Below are 12122 nucleotides of genomic sequence, written 5' to 3'. Positions count from 1 at the left end.
ATAAAGGGACTCAGTTAAGGACACACAGGAGAGCGGGCTGCCTTGGAATTTTGAACCCCGTGACTAGGTCAATGTTCTTTCCCTGACAACAAGTATTTCCCGAATTTGCTAGATTGCAAAGCTGCTTCAACTGCTTTTAATAACACCCATTCCTGCACCCCATCCCAAACCTCGGGAGTCAGAACCCAAGGATGAGGTCTGGAAATCTTCACTTGTCATCCAACCAACACCCCAGGTCAGTCTCCTGTTCAGATAAGTTTGAGAAACACTCTCTTATTGCTGGCTGTCCTTTTTTTCATATTAAAAAAAATTAATCTGAGGCAGATGAACCTTCAAGGATCTTTCCCTTTTGTCTTGTCTCATCTTTTAGTCTTACACAGGAGATGGGATCATCTGATTTAAAATGGACTGGTTTAGAAAGTGTGTTGGCAAATGGTGTTGGTAAGTTTTCCAAGTAAAGCAAAACATGAAGTAAAAAATTGCATGATTAAGGAGCAGACAACTCATATTGCTTTTAGGAACCCTTAGCAAAACATTTGATGGAGGGGCATTTTTTTAGAGATAGCATGATTTCATCTGAATCTAATGCCAAGTCTATGTATTTCTAAAAAGGTTCCTGCACTAAATGATTGGGGCACAGATAAATATATGTGAATTGTCGGAATCTTATTTTGCAAGTGTCTCATTTTGTCACAAAATGAATACAGCTCTTCAGTGATTTGAACGAAATTCACATTAAGGAGGGATATAGCTGTACTGTCTGAGGACATTAACCAAGGAAATTGTCTTATCCGTAGAACAGGATGTTCCTTTCTCTGCTTGGCCCTCTTTCATTCCTGGTGGTGCATCTTCATGAATATGTATAGAAATTTTAGATATCAGGGTGTCCTTCTGTAATGCCTTGGAAACCGAAACATTTATTTGAGCTGGTCTGCAGTGTTGGCCGGCTAGGATATTTGATGTGTGCCCAGGGGGTGCCTTTTGTATGGACGATACTGTGAACAACGCCCCCTACAGTTGTTTATCAAAGTGACCCCTCAAGCAGGTGTCATTTGATGTGGGGATTTCTTGATTGTCTAGGATTTATCAATATTTAGTACGTGCGAAGCATTGATCACCTCATATCCATGTATAAAATAATGGAAAGAGAATCCTAAGGTCTTTTTTTTTTTTTTTTTTTAGATTTTATTTATTTGAGAGATAGAGAGAGAGAGTGCACATGAGGTGGGGAAGGGGCAGAGGGAGAGGGAAAAGTAGACTCCCCGCTGAGGAAGGCACTTGACATGGCAGGGTTTGATCCCAGGACCCTGGGGTCATGCCTTAGGTGAAGGCAGATGCTTAGCCGACTGAGCCACCCAGGCGCTGCAGAGAATCCTTGTATCTTATTTCTTTGCCATCCTTCTCCATGGTGTCTACAACAGCAGAAGTCAGTTTTCAGGTTATTCAGGATTGAATCGCCCACAGTTATGATCTAGCCAAGCAGTTTTATACTGTGTTTCTTTCTCACCGTCTCTACTTTAATCCTGTATTTGGAATATTCTTTTTCATCTTCACAGATTGCCTAAAATTCTTCTTTTTTCCATGGTACTGTTCTTTGCTCTGTAGAAAGGAAATGACATCATCACCGGTCATGGCTAAGAAGCCGTTGATTTTTGTTTATAGCTTGTAGTTTTAGCAGATCTCTCCCATCACTTTGTATGACTGTGTGTTCTTACACTGGCCAATTATATATATAATATATATAATAAATTCAGAGATCAGGGACTGAATTTAATTGTTTTTTCTTCGATAGTGTTTTCAATAGCCCTTCGTGCTTAATAAACCCATTCCTTAATGATCTCTCATCCATTGATTTATTTATTTATTCATTTACCAGGCACCTCTTACTTGCCACACACTTTATTAGGTGCCAGGGACATGGTGGATAAGAAAGAAAAAAATCCCAGACTATATGAAGTTAAAAAAAAAACAAAAACCCATGCCCCTCCCCAGTGTATCCTTCCTCCTGTCTGAGGTCCTTGGCCATCTGCTGGCCTCTCTCCACCTTTCAGAATCCTCTTATTATATTTGTTTTATTTATAATGTCCTGCTTTCTTCTCCATACTTACTGAGAGGAATAGAAAAGGCACCTCTACCCCATCTTTCTGGAAGTGGAAGTCCCTTGTTTGGGTTTCGAGATCCAGGTAATGCTAGCTTCTTATAAGGAGTGGGAATTACTTTCTCTTTTTTCTTCTCTGGAAGACTGTGTTTCAGATGACATTCTCCTTCCTTAAATATTTGTTGGAAATTGCCAGTAAAGCCATTTGGGCCTGAAGTGTGTGTTTAGGGTTTTTAAAATCCATTTTAATTAAATTCTCAAATTCGTGAGCGTTAAGTCGCACAAAATAAACTCTCACCATGTTTATGTAGAAAATATCTTCCCCCAAATTTTCACTATAAACTACTAAGAGGATAGTGCCAACGTGTATCCTTGCAATAAATTCCTTTCCCCTCTTACATGGCCAAAAAAGGAAACACCCTGACTAATGCAGGTACCACCCAGAAAATGGAGAGACATTTATACTTGCAGAAAATCCCTTTTCAACAAACTTTCATGAAGAGTGTGTTCCTTTTTCTTTCCTAAGGTATCTGAAGCCTGATTTCAGAGGTCCGAGTTAGAGGCATTCTGAATTCTTCTCAACACACCTGTTTCCAGTATGAACCAAGATGCTCCCCACAGTGACAGCTGAAAAAGTGTTGTTATACGACTCAGAATGTGTCACCTGAAATAGAATATAAACCACCCACTTTTCAGGAGTTCTTGTGCGCCAGTGCCAGAGAGGGAAGAGAGGGAGAACAAGCAAGATTTTTAGAACTGCTTGAGATTCAGAATTCTCCTTCCAGCCTTAAGATTTTCTGTACAGCACTTGGCAGCAGAGTAGCATGAAGTTATATGATTTCCATGATTTTTGCATATATTTTGGGAAGATGAGATTCATTAGCATTTTGCAGTTTTTAATCCATGTTCCTGAAAGCTGTGTAGACAGGAAAAAAGGTGACACGTGTGGTTTTGGCTCCCTCTGCTGGCCATTCTTGGGTACTTTAAATTTTACCCAGAGAACAAAACCAATATGCCATTCCCAAAACAAATTTGGGGTTTTTTCCCCTCAAAATTTTACCCAACATTTTAGTTTAACATTTCCAAATCTACGACAGACCTTTAGGTTTGCCAAATATATTTTGTTTTGGTACTTTTTTTTTTTTTTTTTTTGCTTCAGAAAATGATCCATTTAGCAGAAGAAGAGTTTAGAAAATATTGCAGGTAGGGGCACCTGGGTGGCTCAGTGTGTTAAAGCCTCTGCCTTCGGCAGGTCATGATCTCAGGGTCCTGGGATCGAGTCCCACGTCAGACTCTCTGCTCAGCAGGGAGCCTGCTTTCCCTTCTCTCTCTGTCTACTTCTCTGCCTACTTGTAATCTCTCTCTGTCAAATAAATAAATAAAATCTTTAAAAAATATATTTCAGGTAAAAAGTGTAACTCCCACTATGTGTCTTTCTCAAGCTGTCCAAGGTGAAGATACCCAGTTGGTTATGTGGACTGATATGGGTTGTATAGTAGCTGATTAAAGCAACGAATGAGCCAAAGCAGAAGACCCAAGCCTTCATTCACGGTCATGGCATAAGAGGGATGCTACAACCAGACAGGGCAGGGCTCCCCCTGTTCCATCTTCCTCCTGGTGCAAGTTCAAGTGTATCTGTGTAAACACTGCTGAGGGAGCCCCAGACAAAAGTGTCCTGAAGTTCTGTTGGGGGAGACAAGGTGAGTAAGGTCCAGGAGTGGAAGGGTACTGGCTACTGAGTCAGGGTGGGGAAAGGTGTCTCTCAGATTCCCTCCTCCTCCCATAAGGAACCCCCAGCAGAAGCGCCAGAGGAAGACCCGTGCCCAAAGTCTTGGATAAAGACGTCAGGGAATGAAGGTACCTGGTGAGAAATGCAGGTGTGTCAAGAGCATGAGCCGAAGGGGCTTAGTCCTTGATCTCAACTCCCCTCAGTCTCAGTGCCCAGGCTGTGCACCCCACTGGGCACGGGGCGGGCAACTTTCCTCCTGAGGGGTGCCAGGGAAGGCTTCAGTATGGTTAGGCTGAAAAATCACACAGAGGTGTTTAACCTGGAGCCAGACTCCACATCGTTGTTGGGATGACTCAGCTCTGACCATTTTTGTCCTGGTGACATTTTGTCCTGGTGACCATTTTGTCACTCATGTTTTCAAGTCCCCCAGAGACAGTGTTGAATGGTCCTAAGGTGGGTCAGAAACTCCTGCCCTCCCACTTCAGACTCTCAGTCCCGACCAGACAGCATGGAGTGGGAGAAGAGGGATACTCTACGTCAGGTCCTGCTGCAAAACTGAGTGGAAGAGAAGGGAGGCAGGTCAGCTCAACACCCAAGCACCACCATGCTTAGATTTCCCCTTTCTTAGAAAAACTCAGCCTTCTGTTGTTGTTCATTCATCAAAAGTTTCCGCTGAGAGCCTTCTTTAAGGTCATGCTCCTTGTTGCCTTCTGGAACTGTCAGCGGGATAGTGGATAAGAGCCGGGTCTTGAGTTAGCACATGGCGTTCAGGTCCTGGCTCGCACCCACCACCATTGAGTGACCATGAGAAAGTCATGCAAATTCTCTTTGTGAGTTTTGTTATCTAGGCAGGTGGACCTGCCCACAGGGCTGTTGTGAGATCCAGTGAAATAATGTTTGTGAAGTGCTTACAACCGTGCTGGGCACACGGTCAGAATAGCTTGATAAAGGTTGTACCATGTTATATTCAGAGTATCCACAGTGACCCGTGTTCACATCAATCATGGCACTCTTTTCTACTTTGTATTGTCTTTATTTTTTTAAAATTTCAGCTGAGTTTGTAAGTTCTTTGAAGGGAAGGACTGTGTTCTTTAAGTACCGGATCTTAGATTAATATGGCATATTTATTACCATTAATAAAGCAATATGGATACATTGTTATTAACTCAAATTCATACTTTATTCAGATGTATTAGCTTTCACCCAATGTCCTTTTTCTGTTTGAGAGCTTATCACGAGGGAGAAATGACTCCAGTCTAGACACAGAGTTGAGAATGGGCTGGTGTGTTTGTTGGAACAACAAGGAAATTGGGTGAAATGTCAGACAAATCCTAGGAGTTACCTGGGGTTCCCATGAGACCAGGTAGCACCTCTCTGGATATTTGACTTGGGAGAAGACTACCTTAGCTTCAGTAATGCTATGCTGACTGATTATGAAGGAAAGTAATCACACCCCTCTCATCAATTCACTAAGCTAAACAAACACTAAAGGGAAAACCTCTTCAAATCCTGTGTAAACGAAAGATGGGCAGTTATGCCAAAGAGAAAAGTGTTCTCGTTCTTTCCAAATAGAGTAGTATTAATAATTTACTTTGAACCTTACTTTAACACTGGAAAGACCTTAAGTGAATTCTGATGATGATTAATGAATTACTATTATTTACAAATTACCACGAGAAACAATGTTAATATTTGGGGTCACTCAAAGTAATGTTATTGATGTGTAATCTCTTTTAGCACCTAATGTTAAAAAAAAAAAAAACCTGGGCACATAAGCAATTCACTTTGTTTTCATTACATTTTGAATGATGACTTTACTGTTTCTGTGCAAACAATATATTCTTGATAGCGGAAATTCCAGCAAGACAGAGAAGTACAAAGTAGAGGGTGAACAATTACAGAAAAATCTTACCAACCAGGAACTGTGAACATTTGCCAAACTGAACTCCAGTTTTCTTTATATGCGTATTTATGTCTTGATCTCTACCTGTATGTGATATACAGAAATGATTTTAGTGGGATGGATAAGAGAAGGAAAAGAAACCAAAGAAATTATTTTAAAATTTTTTTCTTTTTCTTTTTTTTAAAATATTTTATTTATTTATTTGACAGACAGAGATCACATAGGCAGAGAGGCAGGCAGAGAGAGAGGGGGAAGCAGGCTCCCCGCTGAGCGGAAAGCCCGATGTGGGGCTCGATGTGGGGCTCGATCCCAGGACCCTGAGATCATGACCTGAGCCCCAGGCAGACGCTTAACCCACTGAGCAACCCAGGTGCCCCTAGATTGTCTTTTCTTTAACAAAGGCGTGTATGTTCCTAAAATACTCCTCTAAAGCAGAGATCTCAAACTCAAGCGCCTTCAGGAGTAGAATATGATTCATGAAGTAAGCTATACATATCAGGTCACTTTCATATTGTTTTCAAAATAAAAACCTCTCTGATTACATTGCGTCTGTCGTCACCAAGTGGATCAAACAAAACGAGCAAAGTATTTCCACAGGAATATTGATGGACCTTATTCAGATCACAGTTCTTCAATTTGTTACCCTCACAGAGATTAAGAAAAGACTAAGAAATTACAGTGAATTTATTGCATAAGCGATATATTTCATTTAAGACAGTGTGAAAGATTTAGAAATTAGTACTCTTAAAACTTGATTGCCCCTGTTTTGTCCATTCTGAAACTAGTTTCTTAGCAATACATTAGTTTTATATTATCAAACATTAAAATACTTATATTTAGTTTCATAAACCTAATTTCCATTTTAACGAAACCTTGGTTCTATATGGATTTAATATTCACTAAATGCTAATGCACCCCCCCCTTCCTGATTTCCTTATTTTCGTTAATCTCTCAGTTGACTTGTTTTCATATCAGTTTTCCGAAAAGGAACTCATAAAAACTATGAATGCAATCCTGGTTGAGAATATGTAACTATTGCTTAATAGTTGAATAGCATTTTGGCTCAAGATAAGCTTTTTTTTTTTTTTTTTCCCTCAAAACCTCGTAGGCTTTGCTATAAAGAAGTCTGGTGGATTCTTTTTCTTCTTCCTTTTCTCATTTGGCTGCCCAGAGAATTTTCTCTTTATCCTTGGGAGTTTGATAACTTGACCAGAACACGTCCCAGGATCACTGTTTTATATCAGGTTCTTTGGAACACAATATGCTCTTCCAACGAACTACACAAACAATTTTTCCAGTCTTATGGAGAAATGTCTTCTGGCGTATATCCCATAGAAATGAGGCGGACTCGACCCCCACCAGCTGGAACTGGGTTTGGTGTGGAGACTGAGGAAGGTACACACACACACACTAAGAAGGTCTGAAAAGTTTATTACTCAAATAGTGAGGTTTACTGGGAGGAGTAGGGTAGGTCTCCCAAGAGGGTCCAAAAACAGCTTGGGAGAAGGGAGAAGGGCTCTTGGCATGGGGTTTCAGGGTGTTTAGGGAGGGGCTCCAGCACGAAGATTACCCCGTGCAGACCATAAGTTTTTACGTTTGGAACTTCTTGCCAATGCAAAAGGAGGGAGTCCCAGGTTTCCTGATTAGTCTGCCTTGGGTGTGGGGCTGCATGGGAGAAGGGGCGACCGGGGCTTGAAAGCTTTGAGCCCTCAAACATCAAAAGCCGAGTCAGACTCCTTACTACAACATTTGAATGTATTTTTGTGTCTATTTGTTGGGTTCTTTGCCTTGGGGACATAGTTATCTTTGGGTTGGCCTTTCTGTGTTCTCAGTATCTACTTTGTGTTCATCTCTTTCCTTTGCTGTGATTAGTCCTTCCTTTCTGTTAAAAATTCAATTTGCTATTGTGTTTAGTCTGTTTCTCTCCATTTCTGGTTTATGTATTAGTTAGGAGACGGTGTGCTTTTAGTCCTCAATCTCTTTCTTTGGTTTCACAACGCCTTCTATGTCTAATTTTTATGTTTTTTTTTTCCAAGTTATCTTTTAGCTCTTGTTCCACTGAATTAATTTTCTTACTAAGTGCTATCTTGAGCATTCACATGGGATTTTCTTCTGCCTCTTAGGCTATATTTTATTCCAGATTGCACTTTTTAATCTGCTTTTTTTTTTGTTTTTTTTGCATACCGTATCTCTCTTTTTTGTATATTTTTAGGATGACTGCAGAGTTGCCGTGTCCCTTTTTTCTCATCCTATTTGTGCGGAGCGTGGACAGCTCTGCCCAGACCTCTGATGTGGTGCCAGAGTTTTCTAGTTCTTTTGCCTGCTGCTGTGAGAGCTGTGTGTTTTTCCATCCAGGATGCCAGCTTGATGGCTCACTATTGCCTTCCATCTATTTCTCTCCCAAAACTTAAGGGGATGTCGGAGTTGAGGGTAGCATTTTTTTTTCGTGGATTTAATTTTCAGCTTCTCAACTCTGAGATTTTATTCACTGTCCTGTATCCGGAATTACTCCACTTTTAGGGGCATGTTCAGTCCCCAAGCAGGGATGCCCTAGGCTTTTTAGATCAGTCCTTCATTAACTGTGGCACCACAGAGCCTCTGAGTCCTCCTGAGCCAGACCTGAGGTTCACGTCCCTATTCCGTAAGACTTGCTCCCTTTTTTGAGGATTGGGGCGGGGGCAGAGGGAGAAGGATGGAGAATCTTTTAGCAGGATCCACACTCAGCATGGAGCCCCGACCTGGGGGTCGACCTCAGGACCCTGAGATCATGACCTGAGCCGAAATCCTGAGTCAGATTCTTAACCTACCGAGCCACCCAGGTGCCCCTCACTTCCCTATTTCATTCTTTTGATTTCCACTTCATATAGGGGAGGGACTCGGGTGCCCACGGATTTCAGCCAGCGTTAACAGGGCAGGGGGAGGGTTGTTGAGGGATGTCTGATTTCACTGCAGCTCCAATGTAACTGTTCCCACTGACTTCCTTCTTACTTTCTCTTTTCAAATTTCCAACTCCTTACTTCTCGCTTGGAATACGAGATATAGTTTTGTTGTTCCTGCCTGACTGCTCTATTTTTCCCCTTGCCCAGAGGCAACGGAAGAGTGATTTCTCCACTGGGTCCCTTATCGGGCCTTCACAGACTTCAAGCCTTCAGGGATTTCCCACACCTTCCCCTTGGCTATTTACCTCCCATTCTGCTCCTCTCTAAATGGGGGAATATGTACACTGGGGAATTCTCGTGGCTTTGTGGATGCCTTCTTTTTCTAGCACTGTTTTAGCAGGCGGGGGAAATCACCTCTAGAGTCCGTCTTATGCAGGGCAGATGCTTGGTTTCTTTTCCTTGTAGACACTTCTGCAAATGTGTGATTAAGTTACGCTTTTCTCGTTCGCCGTTGATGAGCAGGTTTTCCTTTTTCTGTTGCATGTTTGTGGTGTCTACTACTTTTATTTCTTTGCTAGTCACTGGGTACAAGGCACCCATGCAATACGTGTGGGAAGCGCCACCAACTTATTTTCCAACTGTGTTCGCTGGTGGAAATTACTGAAGAAACCGTTTAATCCTTCACACGTCTTATGTGTAAATATCAGTCCCGTTAATGGCACAGGCCTTGGGGAAGGAGAATGGAGGAAACTAGGTGCAAATTAAAATAGAGGGGTGATAATTTGAGATGGGTTTCAACTGTAAGAATAGATCAGAAAGGGATCTGTTCATGTATCACGGAGTAGATATTTGTCACATTTTAATAAATGTTTCTCTCCCATGCCCTTGCCCACCCTCCATTTGGTTAATACTCTTTGTTATGGGCAAATGTGGCTTTGATACTATTCCTTCTTTTCTTTTTCTTTTCCTTCTAAGCTTCTCACCTCCTTTCCACATCACAGCCTGGTGTGCAAATACTCAGAGGACAGGTGATGCTCGTGCCTTCTTTATTCCTGATGTATCTCACATCAGACAGGAACAGTCACATAACCGACTCATAAATAAAAATAGGCAATTTTGAAACTTCATTCCCCCGAGAATTGACAGAGAAAATGTGGAAGGAACAATTACATGTGTCTCATCTAGAACGGTGTTCTTTAGTTCCGCTCCGACTGATTCTTTCACACCTATGAGGCAAGTGCTGACTAGAGAGCTAAAAACAGGCCTCACAACTGTGACCGAGGGGTGGTGTGGAGAGGGGGAGGTGTGTGTTCCGTGTGGTGTTGAGTTGAGGAGGAGAAAAACTGGGCCGATGGCTTCTGTAAGCGAATGCAACAAAGTAGCTGAATGTGAATTTTGTGTTTGATAGTCATCTGGGGGATAGGGCAGTGAGTAGCGGGTAGTTCTAGGCTTCTGCCCTTATGTGACTATAAACTACCTTTGATAGTTCACCCAAAAAACTCAGGACGAGTTGTAGGACGACAGGCCTTCACAGCGTTAAGGACCTGGGCCAGATGCTTAGCTAACCCACCGTCAAAATATTCTAGGTGCATAATAAAATGTCTATACCCCCAGTTTGACAATATTTATCAAGAGCTTACTTGTAAGGTCATCCCTACTGGACTGGGTTCCTGGGGCTCAGGTACTAGTGTGTTGGGTGAATAGTGTTACCCTTTCTCCAAAGATAACCATTTGCATGAATTTGGGCTGGGCTCTTGGGTGTACTCACGGTTTACTTAAGGTTTGGTGGAGACTTTGGATGGGGGAAGGCTCAGATCTTGTATTTACTTCACTGAGGGTCAAAGATATAAATCATGCCCAGTGGGGAAGAGAGTGGGTGCAGACTGTATTGCAGAAAATGGCCTTGGGGCCCTTGAGAAAGAACTCACCCAAAGGGAGGGGCTCCAATCAGGACAAAGGTCACACCCAGAAGGCAATGTTAGCTTCCAGCACACAGTGGACCTCACTCCAACCGTGCTGCTGTAGACTTTGGTAAAACCACCAGGCATAGGTGAACTAAACAGGTTGCATCACCAAAGAGCTAAAGCATTCAGGGCTCAAGGAACTAACTCCTTGGTTGACATTCCACCTGAGGAGTAAAACCATCTCTGAGTGATGTACCTCTCCAGATATGCTCAGCCTCACTGTGTCTCAGGCAGTGCATTGTTCAAATTTCCCAATAAATGGGCCCCTGGGAACTTAGAACTGTTTTAGGGCCCCTGCCACTTGCTCCCACCCTTGGCTGGTGAGGGGTGGGTGGGAGAGGAGACATCTGGAGAGAGGGATGGGGAGGGATTGAGCCCTGAGCTCACCTCTGCTATAGGTTTGGGAATCAGATCCTACTCTGGGTTTTCCAGTGAATGCCTACAGGTGCCAGGGGACATACCCCAGGAGTCCAGAGGAGGTCTGAGCCATGGGACAAATTTTGATCAACAAGAGACAGAAGACTGGAAAGAGTCTGTAGACAAATTTGCTCCTTCCCACCTCCTGGCTGTTCTAAGACACAGTACCTCGAAATAGTGTTTCTGGAAATATGACAGTACTGAGAAATACACAAGGTTTTCAATCTGGAACCAGCTAGATAACACGCCACCTTGTATTTGCTTCCCTTCTTTCCTTCCTTCCCTTTTGCACGCACACTCCTAATTCCCTGCAATGACCGTCCCCAGTGATGCCCTAGCAGGTAATTCAGGCTGTTTTCTAGAGAACGCAGATTAACACAGAACAACAACAAAAAAGTTGGATTTGGCAAAAGTTGCAACGAAGGCAAGGATATAGAAGAAACTGGGGGGCACTCAGTATGTGTCATAGTCCTAACCGATCAGGGGCAGCTGATCTGGTCTACGGATCCATCATCAAGATGAGTTGACAGGTTTGAGGGTTAGGGGTACAGTGTACTATGGAACCATGTTTCAAGGAGATATGTATCCTGTCTCTAGCAGGTGGCCACAGATAGACAACTATAAAGGACTTCTTCATAGATCCGTATGCGTATACGCCAGAGACCACAGAAATATTTTGGCTGAGGGTCTCACTTAAGGGGTGAAATTATTCTCTGCCTCAAGCCTTTATAGCAACAAGTACCAATAAAAAGTGATAACCCCCATCAGTGAAACCAAGAAAAATCCTGGAGACTTTTTTTTTTTCCCCCCAAAACCCTGGAAGTCTGTGCTTTGAGTTATGAGGAGGGGAGAGTGCTTCTCCCATACACACGTGACACTGTTTAATTCTTACCACAGCCCAGGGAAGCCAACACAGACATTATAAGACATGAATAAGAAATTTAAGGGAGGAAAAGTGCTTTGTTCCAAGTTACATGGATTCAGGGCTCCAACCATCTTGATGCCATTTCTCTCAAAATCCCAGCTGTGGTTGTGAAGGAACCGAGGAGGTAAATTTCACTAGCGATTCCAAATGGTTTTAGAGGGGTGGTAGCCCTGCTTCAGGCAATGAATGAAGACGAAAGGGAACTTA

The sequence above is a fragment of the Enhydra lutris genome, unplaced genomic scaffold, assembly GCF_002288905.1.
Source record: "Enhydra lutris kenyoni isolate GAN:26980312 unplaced genomic scaffold, ASM228890v2 scaffoldscaffold64, whole genome shotgun sequence".
NCBI lineage: Eukaryota > Metazoa > Chordata > Mammalia > Carnivora > Mustelidae > Enhydra > Enhydra lutris.
This window is presented reverse-complemented; position numbering follows the sequence as displayed.